The sequence below is a fragment of the Phascolarctos cinereus genome, unplaced genomic scaffold, assembly GCF_003287225.1.
Source record: "Phascolarctos cinereus isolate Bilbo 61053 unplaced genomic scaffold, phaCin_HiC Scaffold_4;HRSCAF=312, whole genome shotgun sequence".
Lineage (NCBI taxonomy): Eukaryota > Metazoa > Chordata > Mammalia > Diprotodontia > Phascolarctidae > Phascolarctos > Phascolarctos cinereus.
The window spans coordinates 361161470-361184036 of record NW_027555847.1 but is presented as its reverse complement, the minus strand read 5'-3'; the positions used below and the strand labels follow the sequence as shown (position 1 = coordinate 361184036).

General features: G+C 39.2%; 1 long non-coding RNA gene across 1 annotated transcript; it reads left to right on the top strand.

The window, feature by feature from the left end:
- The first annotated feature begins 212 nt into the window (after positions 1-212).
- Positions 213-21808, top strand: LOC110214242 (uncharacterized). The gene is made up of 3 exons (XR_002326236.2): positions 213-635; positions 11978-12085; positions 17136-21808. It is a non-coding gene; the product is annotated as an uncharacterized LOC110214242 (long non-coding RNA).
- Positions 21809-22567: the final 759 nt, after the last annotated feature.

The window sequence follows — 22567 nt, the reverse complement described above, 5'->3', positions numbered from 1 at the left end:
TAATAAATGTCTTTTGAACCAAATTCAAAACAACGCAATGAGATACAATGACTGTCTACTATTACCCTAATTTTGCAGATGAAGAAACTAAATTACAAAGAGCTCCAGTGAATTGCTTACAGCCTCCTGGCTGATTAGTGGCAGAGGAAGGCCTACAATATGCAGCTCTTCTGTCTCCCAGCTCCGAGCTCCCTTCCATAACTAAAGAAGAAAACAGTTTTGTTTCCTTGTTTACATGCATCCCTGTGGTTAAAGAGAAAGAGTCCTTCATCTTTAATATCAACCTTCAGAGGCTCCCTGCCTGTCTTTCTTGGCAGAATACACATCTGCTGGATCAATGGCTTTGTAGACAAGCTCAGCCCGGTCTTTGGCCCTGAGCTACCCTTTAGTCTGCTTCACTGGCAGAGCAGCAAAGGGGATGGGCAAAGGAGCAGACCTGCAAGGCCCAGATGGCCCAAGCAGCCTGAGGCAAGACCAGTGTCTCAGTGCCTGCTCTCTCTTCCTGTATCTTGTCTTCTTTCATGCCTGCAAGCTGGACTATAGCTTGGAATTGTTGGTCGTTCGGTCTTTGGAAGAGCCCCCAAGCTGTGTCACCATGATTCATCATTTCTGTTGAGAATGGCGACATACTGAGGGTGAGTAAGATAGCCACAGAACCCTAAGGTTAGTTGGGTGGAACTCAAAGGTCCTTTATTTTGAGTCATTGTTAAGGCTGGATGGTTCAGACTTTTCATTTTCAGTCAGATAAAAGTGATAATATAAATATCTTCTTTAGGGAAAATAGGGGTATCACGAAATTCCTTTTAATTAACTTTTTAAGAGTATACCATATATAATTTTTCAGAGGCAGGGAATGTATGTAAATCCAACAATCTGTGTCCCACTGCCAGAAATGTTGTGTAATCTTTTTATGAAACTTTGAGGGCTGCCCATTTGCAACTTTGAAAATTAGCAGATTCCTTTTGGAATTTCAGCAGACTTACTTTTACTTATTTCTGACTTCACATATCTCAGATATGTGTGATAGCTTGATGCAGACATACTGGATCAAGACTTCTCTATAGATCTCCTTCCAAAGGATACCATAGTATAAGAAGAATTGGGTTGGAAGTCAGAAGGCTTACATTCAAGACCCAGCCTCACTACTTATTAGCTGTGTGGTTTGGTTTTTTTTTTTCCAGACTTCATAGTTGTAAAAAACTCCCCAGTAAGGAAATTCCCTTTACTAATTTGTTATTGTTCAGTTGTTTTAGGTGTGTCTGACTCTTCATGATCCCTTTGGGATTTTCTTGGCCAAAGATACTGGTTTGTCATGTCCTTCTCTAGCTCATTTTATAGGTGAGGAAACTAAGGCAAACAGGGTGAAGTGACTTTCCCAGGGTCCCACAGATAGTAAGTGTCTGAGGCTGGATTTGAACTCAGGAAGATGAGTTTTCCTGACTCTAGGCCTGGTACTTTACCCACTGTACCATCTAGCTACTAATAACAGATCAGCAACTATTCTGATACTTGGAGTCTTAGGATGTGACCTGGAACACTTGGACACTGAGAGGTTAAGTGACTTTCCTGAGGTCAACAGCCAGTATGCCCAAGAAATGAGATTTGACCCCAGGTCTCCTTGACTCTGAGGCCAGATTTCTACTATGACAATTCTCTCTCTCTAGCTGTGTGACCTTCAGCAAATCACTGAATTTCTCTGAGCCTCAGTTTTCTAATCTATAAAATGGAGATACTCATATTAAATTTATAAAGTTCTCTACCTACATTGTCTCCTTAGAGTCCTACAACAATCGTGACAGATAAGCAATGCAAATGTCACCATCAGCAATGTGTAGATAAGGAAACAGGCTCAGAGAGATTAAGCCATTTGCCACAAGGTTACATAGCAATTAAAGGACAAAGCTAGGATTAAACCCAGGTCTCCCAAACCAGGTCTGGTGCTCTTCCCTCTAATTGTCCTGCTTTTGTCGGCCTAGGTCTTTGGTTTTTTCTGGGCACACTTTGGTCCTAAGCCCACCCACCTCAGAGAGGAGAGGGGAGCAGGAGCCTGGGCCTGCTCCAGCCTGTGCTAGAGTGGGATCATGGGGTGGCAGGCTGGTGAGCAACACAGAGTCTGCAGGTCTGCTACCCTCCCCGCCTCCACCTGCTGCTGCTCCTGTTAGTAGTGAAGTAATTGGTATGTTATCTCCCCAATTTGTGTATAACAGAATATTTGAAGTCTTCACGATCTGAGGCAGCTAGGTACACAGTGGATAGAGTCCGGGGCCTAGAGTCAAGAAGACTCATCTTTCTGAGTTCAAATCCAGCTCCAGACACTTACTAGCTGAGTGACCCTGGGCAAGTCACTTAACCCTGTTTACTTCAGTTTCCTCATCTATAAAATGGAGAAGGAAATGGCAAAGCACTCCAGTGTCTCTGCCAAGAAAAACAGGGTCATGAAGAGTCAGGCACAACTGAAAATGACTGAACAACCATCCCAGAATACCTGGGATATATGGTTGTCATACCTGTGACATTCTCAATGTATGTAGAAGGGTGAGCCACGTATGCCAACCACACTGCGTCTCAGTAGCTATGTCTCTTATCATGGGGACATTTAGTAGGTTGGTGGAAGAAAATGACTATAACAGGCAAACAGAGAAAGTAACAAAGGAAGGTAGGTGCCAAATGACGGGGTGAAAAGATGGGGTTCGAGGAGATTTGGATATGAAGACTTGAAAAGGATTGGAGAAGGAGGACAGGAGCAGGAGCCTAACTGGGACACGGGAGGAAAATTAAAACTAACCCGTGAGCCTGGAGAAGCAGAAGTGGGGGGAAAGGATAAGAATTCTGAAAGTGTCACTCCTTAACTGTGTTTCCAGTTTCCGATTCCAGTTTCAGCCTTTGAGATTATGTGAATGCAGATAGCCCTAAAGAAGGAGGCCATGGGAGCTCATTAACTGATTCCAGCTTTTTCTCTTAAGCTTGTCAAAGTACAAATAAAAATTTTTTTAAACCCTATACACTGTGGTTTGGACACAAGCCTGCCAGAAACAATTTTATTAATTGCTATTATCTTTATCTAAGTATTTCTACTTAGAGAGAAATATTGGAGCTGGTCAAGCCTCTTGAGCCCTTTGGATATCTCCTTAACACAAGTCATTCTGAAGTCACAATTTGTAAAATTCTTGAGCGAGGGATTTTTCACAGTCAGAATGGAAAGAGAGTCCAGAGTTTATGTAACAGTTCAATGAACAGTTCGCTTCGTTAAACAAAACAATAGTCGCACCTTTGGAGGATCATTTTCTTGAAACATTTAATTCTTCTTTGACCACTGCCTTCAAGGATTCTTCTTTCTAGCTGGTCAAAGGTAAACTCAAAGGATTCCTCCAATAACTGAAGTAATCAAAGACTTTTGCCTTCTGTCAGTCTAATGAGTACCCTTCACCTTTCAGGGAATGGGGGGGAAAGGTATGGTCCTTAGGCAGATCAATCAAAGACCCCTTGCCCTCGTCAGGTCACTTCAAGGAAGAGTCAGTCCTTCTTGGGCTGATCTGGAGGAGAGCAGGGCATTGTCTTGGAACTGAGTTAAAGAAAGACTGATAATTTCTTATCCATAGTCCAAAGGCTTTAAACTAGCATAATTTTAATACTTCTAAAAGTGAAAGGGGGCAGCTATAGGTGCTGCTAGTGGCACAGTGGATAGAGCACCAGCCCTGAAGTCAGGAGGACCTGAGTTCAAATCTGGCCTCAGACCAAACACTTGACACTTAACTAGCTGTGTGACCCTGGGCAAGTCACTTAACCCCAACTGCCAAAAATAAAAAAAGAAAGAAAAGAAAGGGGGCAGCTTGGTGGCACAGTGAATAGAGAACCAGCCCTGGAGTCAGGAGGACCTGAGTTCAAATCCGGCCTCAGACTCTTGACATGCACTAACTCTGTGACCCTGGGCAAGTCACTTAACCCCAATGGCCTTGAAAAAAAAAGCGAAAGCAGGGGGGATTGGGGTGTCTGCTTCCATCAGTTCCAGGGTTAAGTTGATAAAAATGTAGCAGAGCCATAATAGCTAGAAGTAGTACTGATGCCAGTCATGTATTGAGAATAAGCAAAGACAGCTGCATCACGGAGGGTTGTACTAGTATATATAGAGCATGAGAAGAACGTGAGCAGTATGGTGCAGCACAAGGCATTCTGGATTGGGAGTCAGTGGACCTGATTTCAAACCCAGCTCTGCCACTACAGCCTGTGGGTCCTTAAGTAAATCATTTAACTTCCCTAGGCCTTCATTGCCCTAATCTGTAAAATCAAAGGTCTGGGCAAAATGGCTCCTAAAATCCCCTCTAGCTCCACATTTGTTATCCATCAGGCTCAGGATGCCTTCAATCTGTTTCTTGCGCTAATATCAGTGTTAGGAGGATGTTGCAGCTGTCTTGCACTCCCTACCTGTACTTCTGCTTGCTGTTCTTTGACTGATCTGGGATTGTGATTCTCCTGAGATGTCTGTGTTCCATGATTTAGAGTTGGTGTATTTGGACACAGGAAAATATGGGCTTTCCCATAAGCTGGAAAATGGCTGAGCATGTTGTGGGATACAATTGTAATGAAATAGTACTGTGCTATAAGAAACAACAAGGTGGATGGTTTCAGAAAAAACTAGGAAGACCTATATGGACTGATGGAAAGTGAAGTGAGCAGAACCAGGAGAATATCGTACACAGTAATCCCAATACTGTATGATGATCAACTGTAAAAGACTTAGCTACTCTTATCAATACAACGATCTACAATAAAAAATGCTATCCAATGATGTACTGAGTGCCACTTGAAGCATATTGTTTTTCACTTTTTCTTGATTTCTTTTTCCACATGGATATTATACAAAAATATATTTTGCATAACTTCACATGCATAATGGGTATCATATTGCTTGCCTTCTCAATGGGTGGCAGAAGGGCTTGAGGGAGAGAGAAAATTTGGGACTAAAATTTTTAAAAGAATATTTAAAAATAATTTTTTAAAAATGTGGGCTTTCACAACAGGGAATAGCTTAAAATCTTTGAAGCTGAGCAGTTTCCCCTAAACTATTCCACTTATTTTCCTCCTAATCTATTCTGGGTCCAAATATATCTATCTAGTCTACCTACCTAAAAGTAGGCTGAGAGGCAGCATGGTGTAGTATATAGAGAACAGACCTGGGAGTCATGAAGACCTAGGTTCAAGTCTGGCTTCTGCCTTATACGGGCCGGTAATTCCGGGCAGGGAGACCTCATTTAACTTAGTGCTATATGCAACCCTAATTGAGGAGAAGGTAGAGTAAGCTACTCACTCAGCCAATGAAATCACAGGAGTGCTTTAAAAAATTTTTAAAGTAGGGTAGTCTCTGATCAGGGCTGCTAGGTGGTGCCATAGTACATAGAGTGCTGGGCCTGGATTAGAAAGACTCATCTTCCTGAGTTCAAATCTGGCCTCAGACATTTACTAGGTGTGTGACTCTGGGCAAGTCACTTAACCCTGTTTGCCTCAGTTTCCTCATCTGTAAAATGAGCTGGAGAAGGAAATGGCAAACCATTTCAGAATCTTTGCCAAGAAAAACCTCAAATGGGGTCACAGAGAGTTGAACACAACTGAAAAATGACTTAACAGCAAACAAAAAGTGTCTGATCACACACAACCCATTAACCTTAGTCCAGTTTCTAACCCTTTGCCTCTTAAAACCATCTTGATTTGATCTTTTGTGAGCAAGAGAATCAGGCTTACTACACTTGTGTACATATAACACAACAGGTCAGAGCATAATAGATCAATATTTTCAATAGTTTCAACTAGTAGATTGGATTAAGTGCATGACTGATCTGGTTAATTTTGCAGACATAGCTAGCTCCTTAGGATTGGCCCCAAAGATAAAACAAAAAGACAGGAAATTCAGTATCTCTGTATTAACACTATTGAACCCTTCTCTTACAGCTAGAAAGTTTTGTGAGGTCATCTAGCATTCTAGTTCATTCCCCTGCCTTCAGGCAGGACCACACTGAAAGTAGCCAAGAAGATAAAAATCTCCCTTTAAAAATTTCCTAAGAAGATTTCAAAATATTACTCAAGAGCATATTCTAGTGTTTAAGGAGCTTCACTCTCAGTTTCTTCTTTATATCTAAACTGAATCCTTCATTCTGTAGGGAAAAGTTATTTTCTTGAGCTTTTTCTTCAGCAAAAATTGAGGACTACTGTGTCTCCTAAACCAGGCAATCACTCACTCAGTCAATAAATATGTGTTAAGTGCCTACTATGGGCCAGGCACTGCACTAAGAACAGGTGATACAAAAAAGAGGTAAAAGCCTGGGCTTCAAGAAACTCACCATCTAATAGAGGGAGGGGAAAGGAAAACAAGCAAACAAATATGTATAAGCAATTGCTGTTGTTCAGCCCAACTCTTGTTCAAGTTCTGACTCTTTGTAACCCTGTGGGCCATAGCATGCCAATACTGTCCTTGGGGTTTTCTTGACAAAGATACTGGAGTAGTTTTCCATTTCCTTCTCTAGTTTATTTTACAGATGAGAAAACTGAGGCAAACAGGGTTAGGTGACTTGTCCAGGGTCACATAGCTACTAAGTATTTAAGGCCAGATTTGAACTCAGTGACTCCAGGCCCAGCTCTCTATCCACTGTGCCACCTAGCATGCCCCTGTGCCAGCTAGAACCCACTTAAAATATAATTGGGAAATGTTTACCAAAACAAGGCAAAATACAAGATAATGTCATGTTCTGTGAGTCACATAGCCAGCTTGCGTCAGAGGAGAGGCTTGAACAGCTCTTCTCAGCTCAATCTGACACACCATGACACTTCTCTGTATGTATGTAAACAGAAATGCATGTAGTTTAAAAAACTAAATTAATTTGAGATAAAAAAATTTTTAAACTCTGGAAAAATTGCTTATTCTCTACTTTCTCACCTAGCTGTATTTCTCTTTCTGCTTCAGTCCCATGGGCAGAGGATGCAGGGCAGCCAAAGTAAACTGGTAGAGAAGTAGACAGCTAATAGGTTCTTCCCTTCAGCTAGGTTGGATGGTCTAAGGCAAGTAAAAAGATTCCTTGTGGCTGTGACAGAGAGAATTCTGGCTGCCCAGAAAAATGTCAAACTACCCTGAAGTTCCAGATCTTTCCTTGCATTAAGGGTATGTCAAAATCTGCCTTTAACCTCACCCATATGCTTCAGTCAAGTTCATCCATTCATGTCTTTCCACCTGCCATCCCTAAACAGGCCATAACCTGGTACTGCATCCTATCCAGTGATTTCCTAGCTGGGGAGATTTGCTATAGTCACTAGATTTCTGCACAGCTAAGCCCTATCGCTGGTAACCCAGACTGCCCACCTGGGTTCCTGGGCTAGACATACATGGAAACTAATGAGGACTCTAAGAGAAGAGAAAAGGGCCCAGTAGAGAACCTTGGGGGGAAACCCACAGTTAGAAGGTAGAATATAAATAAGCCAGCAACAGACAAAAGGAGCAGTTACACTGGTAGGAGGGTGAGTTGTATTATGAATAGACAAGAAAAGTTTACCCAGGAAGAAAAGGTGCTCAATAGTGTCAAATGCAAGAGATAGATCAGGAAGAATGAAGACTAAGATTTGGCAATTAATAGATCACTGTAACTCCAGAGACAACAATCTCAGGTGGTTGATGAAGTCAGAAGCCAAATTGCAAAGGGCTGAGAAGAGAGAAAATGAAGGCAATCAGTGCTGACTTTTGCTTGGAGTTTTGCTGAGAAAAGAGAGGGTCTAGGACAATTGTTTGAGGTGATAATGAGGTCTGGTGAAGGTTGTTGTTTGGTCATTTTAAGTTGTGTCTGACCCCATTTGGGGTTTTCTTGGCAAAGATATTGGAGTGGTTTGTCATTTTCTTCTCCAGCTCATTTTATAGAAGAGGAAACTGAGGCAAAAAGGATTAAGTGACTTGCCCAGGATCACACAGGTTTTTTTTGTTTTTTTTGTTTTTGTTTTTTTTTAAGGATGGAGGAGATGTGTATAGCTGAAGGCAATATTGAAGGAACCAGGAGACAAAGAAAGGTTAAAGATTTGGGCAGGTGGGTGATTATTGAGGGTATAACCTGCTGAAAAAGACAGAAGCGGGTAGAATGAAAAGCATACAGAAAGATAGAGAAAGGACCAGAAGCTGATGGAAGAATGCCCCTAATGCTGACCTTATGATATATTCTCTGACATTTTTTGTTTTTCCTATGCTCAAGATAGTGCTGGGCCTGGAGTCAAGAAGACTTATCTTTCTGAGTTCAAATCTGGTCTCAGACACTTGCTAGCTGTTTGACTCTAGGCAAGTCACTTAAACCCTGTTTGCCTTAGTTTCCTCTTCCATAAATTGAGCTGGAGAAGGAAATGGCAAACCATTCCAGCATCTTTGACAAGAAAACCCCAAATGGGGTCAGACACAACTTAAAATGACTGAACAACAACAAAATGCAGCACAGTCTGACACAAAAGATTTCCCCGAAGATATACACAAGACATGAAAATACTGAGATACCAGGAAAAGTTACCCAGAAACAACAGACCTCTCTGCACCTACTTAGAAAAAAGATTACCCCAGGTCTCACCTGGCTCTTTTTTTCTGCCTCTGAACCAACAACCTACTAGCAAGCCTGAGCTTATGTGGGCATCTTGCTATCTGGTCTTCCTCAGTGTTCAAAACTTACCTTCAACCCTGCATTTCACTTCTTGCTCTTCCTCTGGAAAGAGTAATCAAATAAATGCTATCACTGTCACTGAAAAGGACATGGCTGGAGACTGCCCTCTAGTGCCACTTATAGCCTGTGACTTCCCAGACCACTAGCACAGTGCTTGGTACAAAGCAAACAAATCATTCTTCCTTCCTTCCTCCCTTCCTCCCTTCCTTCCTTCCTTCCTTCCTTCCTTCCTTCCTTCCTTCCTTCCTTCCTTCCTTCCTTCCTTCCTTCCTAGAAAACTCATTCTGCAATAGTCCAGTCTACAAACACTAGTTTATAGCTTTCCATCTACTTACTTTTATTTGTTGCTTTTGAATGACCTCCGAGTAAAAAAGAGGCTTTTTAAAATCAATGCCTCTTGTTTTTACTTTAGTTATTTCTAAAAATTATTCCCTCCTTACCCATAACATGATGATGTAACAAAGAAAAACAGTCAAACAAAACCAACTGAATCTGACAGCTATGTAAAATTCCACATCCATATTCCCCCACTTCTCCCATGACAAAAAATGTATTTCAATTCCAGAGAACTCATGATGAAACATACTACCCACCTCCTGGCAGAGAGGTGATGGACTTGGGGTACAGAATGAAACATATTTTTTGTTTTGTTTGACTAAGGATATTTGTTACAAGGATTTTGTCAGTCATTCAGCAAACAAATAAGCCCTTATTGAGTACCTATTATATACTAGGTACTGTGCTAAATGCTAAGATTATGAAGGAAGGCAAAAAAAACCCCACAACACTAAACAAACTCAGTTTCTGCTCTCACAGTGTCAAGCTGAATGAGAGAGACAAAAGGAAAACTACATACACAACACATACGACACATACATAACACATACAATTCATATAGATATATAACATATACAATATATACAACATATAAATACAAATACATATAATACATATAAATATACATGTTCCATATGCATATGTGCCTGCATATATGCATACACATATGTGTTATATATGTTCAGTTGAAGATTATCAACAGAAGGAAAGCACTAGTATTAAGGGGAATCAGGCTACCTTGTAGAGGGTAAGATTTTAGATGGAACTTAAAGGAAGCCAGAGAGTCCAAGAGATGGAGATGAGGAGGGAGAGAATTCCATGAATTTGGGGGTGGGGGGGCAGCAACCAATGAAAGTGCAGAGTTAGGAGATGGAGTATTAAACATCAAGAAGCCAGTCACTGAATTGAAAAGTACGTGGGAGCACAAGTACAATAAGGTGTCAGAAAACTGGAAAGACAAGAGGGGAGCAGCTGATCAGGGATTTTGAATGCTAAACAGAGAATTTTTTATTTGGTCCTAGAGGCGGTAGGGAACCACTGGAGTTTATTAAATAGGCAGGGGAGATGACAAAATCAGACCCAAACAAGGAAATTCAACTTGACAAGTGAGTTGAGGAGGGACTGGAGTTGGGGGGGGGGCATGAAAGGAAGATAAAATAGAATTTTTGTCCATTGAAAATATCAAATTGAAAGAAATAAAAGAAAAGGATGCATTTAATTTTCTCATTTCTTTTCCACGGATAATAACACAGGATTTGGCTCCATGTTGTTGGCCTTTTCATTTATATAATTGATGATAGATAGATAGATAGATAGATAGATAGATAGATAGATAGATAGATAGATAATGTGTGTGTATGTGTATGTATATATATATATATATATATATATATATATATATATATACATTTTCTTGGTTCTACCTACTTTAGTTTTCATCATTTCATATATCTTCCCATGAGTTTCTGAATTCCTCATATTCATCACTTCACATGGAACAATAATGTTCCATTAGATTCACAACACAATTTGTTCAGCCATTCTCTGGTCAGTGGGTACCCACTTTGTTTCCAGTTATTTGCTACCAGAAAAGGTGTTTCCCTAAATACCTTGACATATGTAGGCCTATCATTTCTGTCTTTGATCTCCTTAGGTAGGGAACATACAATGGGATCTCTGGGTCAAAGGGTATGTACGTTTTAGTCATTTTGGGGGCATATGGAACTATGCCTAAAGGGCTATAAAACTGTGCATACCCTTTGATCCAGTGATAGCTGTCCTAGGTCTGTATCCCAAAGAGATCATACCAATGGGAAAAGGGCCCACATGTACAAAAATATTTATAGCAGCTCTTTCTGTGGTGGCAAAGAATTGGAAATTGAGGGGATGCCCATCAGTTGGGGAGTGGCTGAACAAGTTGTGGTAGATGAATGTAATGGAATACTGTTGTGCTATAAGGAATGATGAACAGGCGGATTTCGGGGAAAAAAACTTGGAAAGATTTATATGAACTGATGCTGAGTGAAGTGAGCAGAACCAGGAGAACATTGTATACAGTAACAGCCATGTTGTACAATGACTAACTTTGATAGACTTAGCTCTTCTCAGCAATACAATGATCCAAGACAATTCTAAAAGACTCATGATGGAAAACGCTGTCCATATCCAGAGAAAAAAGTATGGAGTCTGAATGCAGATTGAAGTATACTATTTTCTCTCTCTCTCTCTCTCTTTTTTTCTTTCTCGTGGTTTTTTCCTTTTGTTCTGATTCTTCTTTCATAACATGACTAATGTGGAGATTTGTTTAACATGATTGCCCATGTATATCCTATATCAGATTATTTGCTGTCTTGGAGAGGGGGGAGGGGAGTGGGAAATTTTGGGAACTCAAAATCTTATAAAAGTGAATGTCCGAAAACTAAAAATAAATAAATTTTTTTTAAAAATTGCTTCCCAGAATAGTTAGACCAATTTACAGCTTCACAGAAGAGTATCAAGGTACCTTCTCATAATGGCTCCTACACTGACGACTGCTGTTTTGTATCATGATTGCTAACTTGCTTGGTATGAGGTGAAAACAGAGAGGTGATTTTTAAATTTAATTTGCATTTCTCTTACTACTAGGGATTTGAAGCAATCTTTCATAAAATCATAGATTTACCGTTAGAAGGGGCCTGAGAGTAGTCATTGATCCCAGCCCCCTTATTTTATAGATTAGGAAAATCAAGCTTAAGTGATTGAAGGTAAGTTTCTGAGGTAGGATTCAAACCCGGGTCATCCTGTCTCCAAGAATGTCCTGGTTAATTTGTAATTAACAATAATTAACAAACAATACAAAGTATTAACAGTCTATAAACCTCCTTTTGACAACAGGTTTTTCTTTATCCAAACTACATAAAAGCTTTTTAATAGGAGAAAGGTTGATGGAGACTTCAAAACTACTATAACAGATGTGTTTTGCCTATCAGATCAGCATTCCTGCCTTCCTTGCTGTGTGTGATAAGGCTGCTCTCCCAACCTTGCCTTCATGCTCCTGGCCCTACTCGATCACCAACATTCACTGCGGCCCATATTCGGTAAGAGTTGACTCGATGCCTTGTGCTTTCTAGGTGCTCAACAATTTTTTTTAATAGCATTTGAGATTTTAAAAGTGATAACAAATGGAAAATGTGCTGATTTCTCTCTGTTGAGCATACCTTTGACGTAGGTCTGATGCCCCATTGCATCAAAATATTTACTGACAGTTTATGGCTACATAAGTTATGAAAGGTGAAAGGTGAAAAAAAAAATCTTGCAAGTTGAGTCTGCAAAATGGACCTTATGCCAATGCATAGTAATGTTACAAATGACCCATTTCCTTCTTCTCTAAGGCACCGTCTGAGTGATGCAAAGGCAATCCCTTTCAAAGTAACATTATGAGGACACTTAAGGACGTTGTCTGATCCTACAATTATATCTTTATCCCAATTCTCACTGACTAGTTGAGTCCCCAGAGTTTGCTACATCTCCCCTGCAGGAGTCTGGCAGGGGATGCCCCTAAAGGGTCATGGATAGCTCTCTAATGCAATCAATTCAAGCCCCCAACTCCTGTGCTTCTCCTAAGATTATCAGTTGAGAATCATTTAGTCAACCAGCTTTAAGGAACTTTTAGAAAGGGTTGCTTTTACTTACTAAGGTGATATATTAAGAAGAATTGTTATAAAACATCCTCCCCTCCAGAAAAAAGGCTATGACCCATTCTCCCACAAGTATATACAGAGATCAGGAGACTGTGTGCTCATGCTTAGAAAGCCAATGTGGCCAAAGTGTAACTCACAGCTTCTGGTTGCTACTTTTCTACTATTTATGGGATGCTGAAGAAGCTTTCTCTTAAAGCAATGTAAATTAACAGCTGTCATGGCTCCTGAGGCAGAGCTGCTGCCAGCTGATCAAGAGATGCTGCTCAAACATTGATGGGAAGATGATAAATCTAAAATCTTCCAGACATTTTAAAATTCGAAAGGTATTCTTCTGCTCTTCTGGCCAAAGACAGGAGGGTTGGGGGAGGAACCTCAAAAGAATAGAGGGAGGGGCCCAGGAAGCCTGGTCAAGGATGAAGCCAGAGTCTCTCCTTCCTTTGCAGGAGATTTGTCCTCAAGGGTGTGCTGGAAAGCCCACCTGCTCCAATCTCTCGAACTAATTCTTCTCTACAAACTTAGAACTGTCTGGTGTATGGCCAAGTTTCCTCTCCCTACCTCATTTCAGTTTAAAGGCCTTTTAGCACTTAGTCTAAGACCTTTGATTGATTGAGACTTGTCATCTACTTCAGGTATCAATGTTAAATGGGATAGGGTGGTTTAGACCCCATCCTTACACATACAGGTTTCTATGACCCATATTCGATATGATATGAGTTCTCCAGAAGGAAAACTTTTTTTGTTTCCTCCTCCAATGAGTTTGAGTAAACCCAAATAAAAAGTGATAGCACTAATTACAAAATTAATCTCTCAATTCTGCCAGAAGAGAATTTATATCTACCATCAGCTGTAGCATAGCAAGGCCACTAGATGTTGCTCTCACCCAAATTAAGGGCCGGTATTTACTTATAAATCAACTACGTATTTTGTATTAATACCAAATAGTTGGCTTAACATTCATTGAATTTTAACAAAAATATATACACACATACCATGGTAGAGCTAAGGAAAGGAAGAAAGGGCTCTCTAAGGAGGCTAGAGAGGGAGAGTGGGACACCAAACAAAGATGTGCCCTGGGCATCTTTTTGGTTGAGATTGTTTGCTTTATCTTTTCACCGACTATCCTCCATACCTAAAATGTTCTCCTTCCTCACCTCTGCCTCCCATTTCCCCCGACTTCCTTCAAGTTTCAGCTCAAATCCCACCTCCTTCAGGTTCCTTCCTCTATCCCCCAACCCTTCACCCTCGCTACTGCCTTTCATTCTGAGATTACTTCCCATTTATAGTGTATATATCCATACATAGGAGTTTGCATGTTGTCTCCCCTATTAAAATGTGATCTCTTCAAGGTCAGAGGATATGTTATTGCCTTTCTTTATATCCCCAGAGCTTAGCACAATTCCTGGCATAGTGTTTAATAAGTGCTTGTTGACTGACTTCCTGGCTGAAGAAACTTCCTCTGCCAATCCAGATTGGCACCTTCTTGGCAACATAGTCTTGGAAAATTACTTAGAGGACCAAGAGTAACTTGCCCAGGGGCACATAATCAACATGTGTCACAGACAGGACTTAAACCCAGGTCTTCTTGGCTCTGAGGAAAAGTTCTTGGGCAGTTACACCCACTCTGACACTCTTCACATTACTTTTTAATAAATATTTGTTGAATTGAGTTTGTGGAAATTGCTTCCCTGTAAAGTCAAATCATCTCAATATGTTAACTTTCTTTTGTTTTCTTTTTTAAAAGATTATTATTAAGTGCTTACTGTGTGCAAAGCATTGTACTAAACAATAAGAATAAAAATTCAAACAAAAAGAAAGACAGTGCCTGCCCTCAAGGAGCTGAGACTCTTTTAAAAAATTAATTTATTTTTCATTTTCAATATTCACTTCCATAAACTTTTGAGTTTTAAATTTTCTACCTCTCCCTCTCTACCTTCCTTCCCAAGAGGGCATGCAATCTGCTATAGGCTCTACATATACATTCCTATTAAACGTATTTTCACTTTAGTCATGTCATAAAGAAGAATTGGAACCAATAGGAGGAATCACAGGAAAGAAGAAATAAAACAAAACAGAAGAGGGGGGAAAAAAGAGCAAATAGAATGCTTTGATCTGCATTCCAACTCTATAGTTCTTTCTCTGGATGTAGATAGCATTTTCCGTCATGAGACTTTAGGAGTTGTCTTAGATCCTCACGTTGCTGAGAAGAGCTAAGTCTATCAAAGTTATTCATTACACAATGTGGCTGTTACTGTGTACAATGTTCTCCTGGTTCTGCTCATTTCACTCAGCATCAGTCCATACAAGTCTTTACAGGTTTTTCTGAAGCCCACTTGCTCATCATTTCTTATAGCACAATAGCAGGGAAACAAGAATTCAAATTCAAAAAAATGGGAAAATAGAGGAAAATGTCTCATATCATATTATATCTCACATCAAAAGCAACTTACCTGGAAAACAGATCAACAAGAGAGAAATTAAAATCATAGGATTACCTGAAATCCGTGACCAAAAATAAAAACAAAACCTAAGTAACATATTTCAAGATATCATTCATTAATATTCTAGTCACAAAACTTAGGACACAGCCCAGAACACTGAGTTAAAAAAGAAACTCTGAACTTCTCCATTTCAGAAAGGAGCTGGGCAACCTGGAGATGGTCCAGAGAAAAGTGAAAATGAAACTGAAAAATGGAACGTGGATAATTAACAGGAAGGGTTAAGGAAATTGGAGTGATTACCGATTGTCTAAAGGGTTGTTTTTTGGTTTCATTGTTTTTTAAATGAAGTGAATTATCTGACAGTTTCTCCAACTTCAGAGAAGACTAAACAAGAAGAAAATAGGAGAGATTTCAGCTGGATTTTAGAAAGAATTTTATCATCAGGATAACAAGACCCTGAAATGAGGAAATGGGTGACTAAGAGGGACTGTATTATCTTTATTTCTAGTGATTTTTCCATTCTAGATGAATTAGGCATTTACCTACTTGAAGACATTAGTTAGGGTTGACCTGGTTCTAGCCATAGGCAGAATAGAAGTCACCCATGCGAGATGAAAAGAGAGACACCAAATTCCACCCCTGCTACAAAATAACTCCATTACCAGACTTGCCATAGTGCCAGTCCTTTGAGTTAAGCCATTAAGGCACCACTTGAAATGCTAACATTGCCTTTCAGATCATGAACAATGAGAGAGGTGCAGCAGGACTAGAGAAATTAGCTTTTTCAGTCACAAACACCTCAGACTGAACTAGTGTATAAGTTAATCAGACACTTACCAGGGCTCTAAGGTCATGAGGCAGAAGACAGGTAAGTATTAAGGATGAGAAAGGAGGTAACAAAGTTCTAGAGTCCTTTTCTATGAAAAGCAAATGGAGGTTGGGTCGCCACTGTCCAGGGCCTTGAGAGATTAGAAGGCAGAATTTGGGTACTGAACACTTGGAGGCCCAAGAGGGGGGACAATGGCAAAATAAAGAGAATTGTAAAAATTTCTACATTACTTTAAGGTTTTCAAAGCACATGACATTATCACATTTGGTCCTCACAACATCTCTGAGGTTTTTTATGCTGATTTTACGGACGGGAAAACTGAGTCTAAGATAGGCTAAATGACTTGTCTAGAGTCACACAATTAGTAAGCTTCTGAGATAGGGTTTGAAGTTAGGGGTTCCTGCCTCTAAGTCCAGTGTTCTATCTACTACATCGCCCAGCTGCCTCAGGTAGAAGAGAATTGAAGACCAGCTTTGCCTACTTCACAATTCTTGCTAGGGTTATGGATCCCTAGGTGAGAAGACTCTGTAGCAGAGTTGGAGGGCATGAGCAGGCACAGAAAAACACTGGTATGAGGCCTAAAACCTACAAGCTGGCAACTTCTTAGAAAACTATTGCAAGCTTCTTCTCTCTGTCCTCTATAAGGTTTGCCCAAACTTGGTGATTCTTGATGACCTGAAAGTCACACTTCTTCCTTCATGACATATGTATAGATGCTGGAAGGGCACTAGGGGTGGGGCACTACAGAATGCCTAGAAGAAGCTGATATTGGCAATGAGTCACCAGGACAACCAAATGTTAGGGAATCAAGTAAGAGAGAGGACAGGGCTCAGGATCAATGGCATGCTGAGAACAGACAGAGAAGGTGATGGTCATACATTTTTTAGCATAGCCAAGATGGGCTGCCAGCCAGGGATGGAGTGTGCCTAATGAGGGCCAGTCAGAATGCATTTGCCCTTTTCCCCTTTCCCTGTATTCTTCTTCTCTTAGACATACAGATCAGAGCATAGCATCCTCTCCCCCAGCTTAGCTCTATGCCAGAAGCAGAAAATGTCAACTTTTAGGAGAAGCACATGACAAGTGGCCTGCATTTGCTCAGGCAAGCCTGGGAAAGGAATTTTTGGACATTTCATTCCTGTCTGTCTTATCACGCCTTTCTGTTTCCTTTCTTGAGCATCAGATACTAGCCAGCTTGAGAATGTACATTTCCAACCTTGGGAGTTACCCAAGTTACCTTCTGGATAATCCTGAATTTGGAAGATCCTGAGCCTTGAGAGTTGGGCAACAGCCTCCTAGATGAAGAGTATTTCCTCTACTGTGTTTCTCAGAGAAAGAGAAGATTGTCTGCAGAGGATTGACCTGTAGATTAAAGAATAAGGTCATGACATGAGGGACCTAGAAGATCTAGGCCTTGCCAACCTTGCACAACATTGCTGAGTTGTTCAGATGGTGAAGGTCTGAGGTAAATGGGAAATATTTATGTCTCTTCTCTAGGCATCATCCTCGGGGAAAGCTAATTCATCTAATGGGCTATTACAGCATGTTATGTATTATCAGTATGTTTCTGTGGCTTAGATCAGTGTTTCCTTTGCAGCTCATGCATTTACTTTGGTGGGAAAAGTAAAGGCTGCCCCACACCCACACTCTAACCTCAAAAGGAATGTATTTGCCTGAAGTTTTATAAATTTCATCAAAAAGGCTTTAAAACACTCCAAAAGTGTATATCAAACTGGATACTAGACCAGGGTGGGGGAGGGATGCAATAGCACTGTACATGAAGAAGAAATGCTCCTTTGAGGAAATTCAGGAATCTGGAGGTGGGGTGGGGGGAGGGGAGCAACATGGTGGAGAACATTTGAGTGAAGATAACTAGAACAGAAATATATAATATATCATATAGGACATATTTGAGTTAGTCATCTGAGTATACTACAGACAAAAAGGGGAAATAGATGAGAAATTTAGGAAAGAAATCACACTGGAATGTTAGCAAGATATGGAAGTGATGAGCGACTTCAATTCTCTGGATATCTGCTGAAGCTTTCTCTCTGCCAAAAGCAGAGCAACTAATAAACTTTTGACTTACTATCTTGATAGCTTCATCCTTCAAAAAGTAGAAGAGTCAATGAGTACCAATTCTATTCCATTTCTAATTCTCATCAGCAAGGTGGAATTGGTTGCTGGGGTAGAAACAATAGGCATCTTGGAGTGAAGTAATGACTCCATTTTAGAATTTTTGATAGAGAAGATGAAAACTAGTAATAGTCTGATGTGGACCCTGAATTTAAGAAAGTATATTTTAACTAGCTTGGAGAAAGCATAGGTAATATCACAAGATTAAATTTTATAAGAGAAAACACATCAAGACAGATCAAAGGCTTTCAACAAGTAAATTCTTAAATTAAATTAATTAATTTAAATTAAATTAAATCTTAAAGACAAAAAGAGAAACAATTCTGAAGGAGAAAAGTGGAAACTGTTTTAAAAGACTGATGTGGATATATAGGGAATTCATCAAGCAATTTAAGATCTTTTTTTATTAAGAGGCAATTGGGATTAAGTGACTTGCCCAAAGTCACAGAGCTAGTAAATGTCTGAGACTAGATTTGAACTCAGGTCCTCCTGACTCCAGGGCAAGTGCTCTATCCACTGCATCACCCACCTGCCCCATCCTATTTGAGAATTTAAAAAGACATGTAGCAAAGAAAGGAACAGGGGCAACTAATGGAGAATGAATGTAAAAGTGTGATACCATCATGTTAGAATAGTATTATTAGTGCTAAAATCAGAATGAGCTGAGGATGGCAAAGAAAACTAAGGACAACAAAAGTATGTTTTCTTTTGTTTGGGTTTTTAGCTTTACTTGGAAAGAGAGAAAGAAAGATCAAAGAAGCAGTAGGATCACAAATTGAAGTGAATGGGAATGTAATAGCAGAGGATGTAAGGAAAAGGTGGAATTATCCAAATCTTATTTTGTTTCTGTTTTCCCTGACAAGGAAAATGATGGTTTTCAAAACGATTCCAAAAAAGTGGTTGACAAACAGTTAGTGCCTAAGATGAGTAGGGAGATAGTAAGACAACACCTTGATGATGCCCTTGATGAGTTCATGTCACCAGTCACATCTGGTGAGGTCACCAGATGGGTTAAAAGTTTCGTATTGCATTCCAAGTAACTGAAAGAACTAGAGAATGTGATTGAAATGATTATCATCAGCGATCTTTTAATATGTATGGAGCATGGGAGAGAGATCACAGAACTTAAGAGCAAATATTTTCTCAATTTTCAAAAAGAGGGAACAGAATAGAACTATGGGGGGGGAGCTATAGCACAATAAGCTTGAATTGTTTTCCTGGAAAAGAAAAAAAAATTAAGGGCTCAGAGTACACACAAGAGGTAGAAGGAATTTCTAATTCCAAATCAGATAATTGTTTCAAACAATGGATTTTGATTCTCCTACCATGCTGAACTATGCCAAGTAAAAGTCAAAAAATAATATCTTTAAGTTAAGATTAAGTGTATTCTTTGGACCGTCTGTGTCTGCTGCTGTATTGAAGTTCACTTTCCCATGCGACTATCTGACTTAAGGTTAGAAATAACTTGTATTTCTTGTTTAAACCCCTTCAGACATCCTATGCCCTAAAAACTCATTTTAGAGTGCTCTGCTAAAGAAGCCACAGTGGAGCTGTTTGGAAGCTGGAACTATGAAACAGCTTTCATTCACAAGGTGGTCTCCATGTCGGTATGCAATGAATCCAAGCTATATTAAAAAAAAAACTAAACAAATGGTCATTGTCCTGCAGCCTCCTGTCACGTATTTCTGGCTTTATTTTATTGATCCATCATTGGTTCTGGCCTGTGCAAAACTTCACTGTACTCGTACAAAGGAATAATTAAAGAAATGGTTACTGAACACTTAGAAGGAAAAAAAAAGCAATGATCACAAAGAGCTAGCATGATTTCATCAAGAACAAATCATGTCAGACTAATTTAATTTCCTTTTTTTTCTTTTTAAAACAGGCTTAATAACTGAGTAGGTCAAGAAATGCTACAGATATAATTTTCTTGTATCTTAATGAAACATTTAACAACTCTTCATGCCATTCTTAATGCTAACTACGATGGAAAGATTTAGGCTACATGATGATAGTATAGTTAATTGGACTCAAAACTGCTTCAATGGTTGGTCCAAAAGAGAAGTCACTGATGATTCAAGGTCATCTTGAAAAGAGGTCTCCAGTGGAGTATTCCAGGAATCTGTATTTAGCTTGTACTATTTCATATTTTTTATGAGCCATGCTTATCAAATTTTCAGATGACACAAAGCTGGGAGCAATACCTAACCTACCAGATAACAGAGTAGATAAGATAAGGAGAGCTAAACACTACAAGAAACTACTTTCACTCCCACATCATGAGAGTGAAAGTAGTTTTATAGCCTCAGTTTCCACACTGCTCCTCCATGGCTTCTTTAGCAGAGTATCTAGAAATAGATTTTTAGGGCATGGGATGACCAAAGAGAGTTAAATAGGAAATATAAGCTCTTTCTAACTTTAAGTCAGATAGATGTCTGGGACAGGTCTCAGCCAATGTGTAAGCTAGGAGAAAAATGAAAAGAGGGAGTAGGTAAAATGTCTATTGGTTTAGAAGCAGACTGTTCTAAGGCTGCCACCAATTTTCTAATAAGAGGCTGTAGTTCCTCAGTAGGAAGGAGTACTTCCATGCGCCTAGTAGAATATTTCAGACAAGTCTGGTGGAACAAATGAAAAAACTCATAAAACACAGAACGTTTGGCATGTTACCATTTTGTTACCATATGCTATTACGGTAACATCCACAACAACATATGGTTTTTAAAAATGGCAACATTTTGATTATGTTTGGCAACAATATGGTTATAGTAAAACAACATATACATATGTTGATAACATATACATATAATTATAAGCTAACAACATGTGTTGTTAACATATACATACCACTATAAGGTAACAACATATGCTACGTTGTTACTATAACCATGTTGTTCTTACTTAACAATAGCGCGGAAAGGGTATTCAGCAAGGATATTGCACTGGTTCAATGCTACCCTTACCTTTATATTTGCCGTGAGAAGGGTACTTTGACTTGAATGGCAACATGGAGTTTCTTGTGCCTGAGAAATGGTTACTACTCATGAGCTGAGTTTTTCATGCACAGGATCAGAAAGCTACATGAATAATGTGAGGCTCAGTTTCCTGGAACTCAATTTCAAGGAATAACTTCATGGCCTTTTTAGGGGAAAATTAGTATATGTAGCGAGGTCTTTACAGTCTTATTTAGAAGTTGCTCTAACTACACAAGTTAATTGTTAACAAAGGCACTAGGTATTCACAAAATAGCCATCCAACCCAACAATTTTTAATGAAAAATCCTCAGCTCTTAAAACCTGGAGGACGTTGTACACAGTAACAGAAATATTGTACAGTGATCAATTGTGAATGACTTAGCTATTCTCAGCAATACAACGATCCAGGACAATTCTGAAGGACTTATGATGAAAAATGCTCTACATACCCAGAGAAAGAACTGATAGAGTCTGAGTACAGATCAAAGCATACTTTTTAAACTTTCTTTAATTTTCTTGGGATTTTTTTTTGTCTATGTTTTCTTTTACAATACAACTAATATGGAAATATGTTTTGCATGACTATATATGTATAACATATCGAATTGCTTGCCTTCTCAGTGAGGGGAATGGGGAGGGAGAGAGAGAATTTGGAACTCAAAATTTTTCAGATGAATGTTGAAAATTGTTTTTACATGTAATTGTGGAAAAAATGAAATACTAAATAAATAATTTTTTTAAATCCCCAGCTCTGCCAATTATCATTGTTACTGAAGAATATTTAAAATCCCTAAGTGTATAATTCTGGGCACTACAAAGTAATCTTAACAGAAATAGTCCTTGCCATCTAGGCCCTTAGGTTTTAATACCTTGCACTATAAATGTCATTTGTGCAGATTACAGTTATTTTACTTGGCTTACCCCCATAGGCTATGCTTTATTCACTTCATTTTAAAAAGAAAAATACAACACAATACAGGCCTCCCCAAGTAATGAACAGGTTTCCAAAAATTAATTCCTAAATCAGTTGTTTGGAATTCAAGATGTACGTTCCCAAAGAAATAATACTATAAACCATAGTTAGGTTCCTAGCCCACTAAAAAAAAAATTAGCCCATGATGTAGCTTAAGTATTCATAGAAACAATGTACTAAAATGGATCAGGAGTCAGAAAAAAATGTGTTCATGTCCTATCTCTGCTGCTTACTAATTGTTAACAAAGGCCAAATTACATGGTCAAACTATGTGGATGTCAATTTTCTATAAATACAAAAATATAAATATATATATTTATATGTAGAATATATAGATATATAGAATATTCTATAAGGTATTATATAATAATAATATATAGAAATATATAAATAGAAGATTAGACTAAGTGATCCCTAAAATTCCTTCCCAAACCTATAAATAATACTCTTTTGATTACAGAAAGCCACCACTGTAGACATTAGATTGTTTGCATGGAGTGGATGGCGGGGAAGCGTTCTGAGTTCCAATTCAGA